The sequence below is a fragment of the Penaeus japonicus genome, unplaced genomic scaffold (genome assembly GCF_977035675.1).
Source record: "Penaeus japonicus unplaced genomic scaffold, GWHDUDI00000001_assembly GWHDUDI00000008, whole genome shotgun sequence".
Lineage (NCBI taxonomy): Eukaryota > Metazoa > Arthropoda > Malacostraca > Decapoda > Penaeidae > Penaeus > Penaeus japonicus.
Window position 1 is genome coordinate 27878480 of NW_028234410.1, and position 5000 is coordinate 27883479.

General features: G+C 51.6%; 1 protein-coding gene across 12 annotated transcripts in view; it reads left to right on the forward strand.

Moving 5' to 3' along the window:
* The window catches only part of LOC122267473 (uncharacterized), a 109550-nt gene that overhangs the window by 69209 nt on the left and 35341 nt on the right, over nucleotides 1–5000 (forward strand). The window lies entirely within an intron of this gene.

Sequence of the window (5000 nt, forward strand, 5' to 3'; positions counted from 1 at the left end):
TGTGTGTATATATATGAAATGTGTGTGTGTGTGTGTGTGTGTGTGTGTGTGTGTGTGTGTGTGTGTGTGTGTGTGTGTGTGTGTGTGTGTGTGTGTGTGTGTGTGTGTGTGTGAAGGGAAAACAGACAGACGCAGCGCCGGAGGGAAAATGATAGACGCTCACACACAAAGCAATCGCTGCTTCCTCGCCCTGATCTCATTAGAATGCGGAGAGCGAAGCGGTGATAAGTGCGGCCGTAATTACCTCGTTGGTGTCGCTTTGGGTTTGGGCAGCGGCTTCGGGGTGACGTCATTCCCTCGCAGCCTGAGTCCCCTAGCCCACTAGCCCCCTAGCCCCCAAGCTCTCACGCCCGCAGCGGCTCTTTCAAGTTTCGTTTGTTTACTTTATGTTATCTTCCTTCTTCTCTCTTGATCATGAACTACCTACTTCCCTCTTTTTTTCCCTTCTCTCTTTTTTTTTCTTCTTTCTCCTCCTCTCCACCCCCCTCCCTTCTTCACCCTCCTCTTTTATCTTCTCCGCCCTCCTCCCAATGTCTCCTCGTAAGAAGTAGCGCGAGTCCCCTCCCCATGCTCCCTCCCCTCCGTCGCCAGCTGGTTCCAAGCCGACCCTCGCTGGCCGCCGGGTTGCCCACTAAACCGGGTTTATTTTTAGTCCTCCTTTGCCTCAGAATGGGCGTGGCCTTGCCGTTTGAATGGTCTTCTGATAGCGATTGATACTTTTTTTTTCTTTTCTTGTGGGGTCTAAAGCCATCCGTTGTATTAGGTTGCATGTTGCACGGGGTGCCGAGTACGGGTTAAGGGGAGGGAGGGTGGGAGAAGGCAAGGGGGAGGAGGCACGGAAGGGGCAACGGGAGAGGATTGTCCATGCCCCTCGTTGAACTTATGTTGTTGCTGATGTTGCTTCCTTGCCCGTGTACTTGTGATAACTTCAGTGGAGTGGTGAGGATGAACTTTTCTCTTGAGGGTCTGTTGTCGTTGCGTAAGGGCCTTTCTCTGTCTTCTCGCCCTTTTCGTTTACTGATCATATATGTTTTTCTCACTTTTGACGCGACGAGATCGCACACGATCACGCATAGGCCTACTACATACGCACGCTAACTCTCTCTCTCGTCCGCCTGTTTTACTCCTACTCTCCCCCTCACCACCACTTCGGGGAAACTGGCACTCTTATAAACCAAGTTATTAAGGGGGATGTTACAAGTGCTGTAAATGTTGGTCACACACCCGCCTGCAGGGTGGGGGAGGGGAAATAAGGAGTAGTGGGAGGGGGGAGAGTTGTGGGGAAAGGGGAGAGGGAGAGAGGGCGGAGAAGGTGGACGGGTGTGATGGTGAGAGGATGGGGTGCTGGGCTGGAGGAGTGGTCTTAGTGAATTAGCGAAGTGCTCTGGTCTTGGAGGATGTGGGTTAAGCGCCCGGGGAATGCATTGGCACTCGGGCTCACGGACCCTTATTTGATCGGGAGGTTATCAGCCGGGGCGGTTTTATTAGCCCAATTATCCATGTGGACACTCCTAGGAGCTAAGGAGGGAGGGGGTGATGGAGCGGGGAGAAAGAGGCTGGGGTCAGGTGGAAGTTGGGAATGACTTTTTTCTGGCGTTTTCTTTTTTCTGTGAGAAGGAGTGATGGTGCGGAGGTGGAGAGGGAGGTAGGAAGAAAGATAGTAGAAGCGAGGAGAGAGGAAAATATAGAGCAGGAGTGAGACGCACAGATGCCGGCACGGATGACGCGAGACACACCAAATATCACAGCGCCGTGGATAACTCCGGCCAAGGCGTTGGCGGGTGTGAAGTGGTGATGTGGACCCGAGAAGACTCGGCGACGCGGCCGGGAATAAATATCTGTCTCTCACGATCAGCTGTTGCGCGCGCGCAGGCACGCCGAGCGGTGCCTGGGAGCTCTTATAAGGCGAGCCATTTTGTCCAGAACAGCCACGTCCGTGGACGCCAATTGCCCGCCGCTTATCTTGTCAGCCTGCCTGCTTGCCTGCCTGGCCGCTTGTTATCTGGCTGGCTCGGTTGCTTGCATGCGTGCCTGTCTGCCTGCTCGGCTTCTCGCGCGCTTGCCTGTCTGCATGTGTCTGCAAGTCTGGCTGCGACGGCGAGCGAGCGAGCGAGCGTTACTGCGTAGACTCAATTATCTTTTTGCTATGGTTCTCGGAAGGTGAAATTCGGACATGACTCGTGCAGTCTCACTGGCCGCGGGGAAGGCCGAAGGGGAGGGGGAGGGGGCGGGACATAGGTGGTGGTGCTGCTGGTAGGGGGGAGGGGGAGTGGAAGCAGAAGGGTGAAGGGGGTGGGTAATAAAAGAGGAATAATAATAAGAGAGAAAAAAGAAACAGACGAGAAGAGGTTGGGGTGCAAAGGGAAAGGTAGTGTGGTTGATAGAAGCAAGAGTAGAAGGAGGAGGAGGCAACGTTCAAGGACAAAAACAATGACCGCGCGAGAGCAACAGCGGCCAAGCGATGCTACAGCTGCAGTGCAAATTGCACGCTGTCCACACTCGGCACGGCGAACTTGGGTTTAATCCGCGATGGCTCGACACACATCTCGACGCCCGACGGAGGCCGGTCGCCGAGACTTCCGCTAATGACTCTCTTTGACTCAGGTGCTCTGTGTGTGTGTGTGTGTGTGTGTGTGTGTGTGTGTGTGTGTGTGTGTGTGTGTGTGTGTGTGTGTGTGTGTGTGTGTGTGTGTGTGTGTGTGTGTGTGTGTGTGTGTAAGAATGAGAGAGAAAGAATTTGGCTTTGACTTTGATAAGCTTATTGAGACAGAGGTTACTCACATCTCAAAAGGATGAAGTAAGAGAGAGTGTGTGAGTGAGTCTTAGGTGTGAAGGAAATAGGTAGAAGGCAATCTCATACACAGTCACCCACCGATAGACTCACAATCACACGCGAAATCCTCAATTTTCCGGTGGAACTGAGGACAACCCTAATTGCAGGATTGCTACATGTGGGTACTTGCCTTAATCCGTGGTACTTGGGGAAGCTGTCTTTACATCTCCCCCCCCCCCCTTCCTCTCTCTCCTCTCCTCTCCTCTCAATTTTCTCGCATATATACATACATACGTGCATATATCCAGCTACACAACAACGGGCACTCTAAACTACATTGCCATTGGAAATGTTTAAATATGTGAATATGAATATATATTTCTATGTTTGATTACTAATTATTTTTTCCTCTTTGTTGCAGGTAAGTCCCTTTGCAACATGTCCTGCTTCGGTTATTCGTGGGCACGTAAGTATGTCGAATGACGTCCTGTCTGACATGTCGTCGATCGGGACATGACATTAATCCGGGATAATAATACTAGAGAAAAAGCGAAAAAGAAGAGGCTCGTTTTTAGAGAGATCTTCCGTTTGAATGGCCAGCAAGGGACGGTAAGTGGCGGTTCGCTATATAAGGCGTGGCCGCCGATATCAACGCTATAATCCCCCTTCATAACACGGGTGGGCGGGAGGGCGGGCGCTGTGTCCAATCTTGCGTGCGATGGCCGCCTCTTTTTACCCCTGCGTCTCCTTCCTCCTCCTCCTTTTTATTGCTTCTCCACCTCATTTTTTCTTCCTTATCGTCCATGTCCTCCTCCTCACCCTCACCCCTCACCCCATCCTATTTTGCTTGTCTGTGGGTGGGTTTTAGGTTCAAAGTTATTTCAGTTACCTCGAACGAGACGGTTTTTTTTTATCATATACCCTTCGTTGTTACTTTTTCTTTCTTTTTGTTTTTATATGTTCTCTTATATGTTCCCCACCCCCCACCTCAGTTTTATTCTCTCTTTTTAAATATATATCCATTGACTCTCCCCGTCTTTTCTCTCTCTCTCTCTCTCTCTCTCTCTCTCTCTCTCTCTCTCTCTCTCTCTCTCTCTCTCTCTCTCTCTCTCTCTCTCTCTCTCTCTCTCAAGTGCGTTGCGTGGTTCGCGCTTGTGATTGCGTGAGTCACGGTGTTTGCATCACGCCGTTGCCACCGGGAGAGTGATAGTTTGGGAAGAGGAGAGAGATGAGTAAGGGGATCGCATGTCAGAGTTAATTGGAGGGAGAAAAAGAGAGAGAGAAAGAGAAAGAAAGAAAGAAAGAGAGAAAGAGAGAAAGAGATAGATAGATAGATAGATAGAAAGAAAGAGATAGGTAAAGAAAGAGAAAGAGAAATAACATATAGAAAAATCAGAGAGAGAGAGAGAGAGAGAGAGAGAGAGAGAGAGAGAGAGAGAGAGAGAGAGAGAGAGAGAGAGAGAGAGAGAGAGAGAGGAGGGAGGGAGGGGGCAGAGGGAGGGATTGATAAATAGAAAAAGAAAGAGAAACTGAGATGAAACTGATTGAGGGGGGACGCTGGTACAAACAAGCGCCTGATGAAGCAGGTGGAGAGAGAAGAGTACTGCTTATGATTAATATTTCCCTCGTGAAGCCTGACAAGTGTGGTGGGAGGAGGTGGGGAGGGAGAGATGGGCGTCGTTGCAAGGCGTGCAAGACGACGGTTGCAAAGGAGCAGCCGGGACATGGTGTGTATCTCCGGTCGACAAAGAGGGAGACAGTAAGACAGAGTCCTCATGTCACGCCTCGTTGAACATACTCCCGTACCCCCCTCCCCCCTCCCTCCTCCCCCTAAGGCGGGTGCTCCCCGCGTAGGCTGAGCAAAGCCGAAGAAGAAGAAGCTGCTACTGCTAAATGGAACTACTATTACGTAGGGATAGAGTGGCTTCGTAGAGAAAGAAATAGGGGGGTGAGGCTGAGGGAAGGGGAGGTACGGGGGTTAGGCGTAGGAGACAGAGGTAGGGTGAAGGGAGAAGGGAAGGGAGAGAAGAGGAAAGGAAAAGGACGGGGAGGGGGGCAGGGCGAGGAGGGGGGGAGGAGAAAGTGGGAAGGGGAAGAAGAGGGACGAAAAAAGGGGGGAAGGAGGAGGGAGGGACACGGGGGAAGATGGGTGGGGGGGAGGGAGGTAAGTTGAACGGTCCAGTCTGGGGTAGGGTCGATATGACGGATCTCCCCCTTGGCCCCTCCC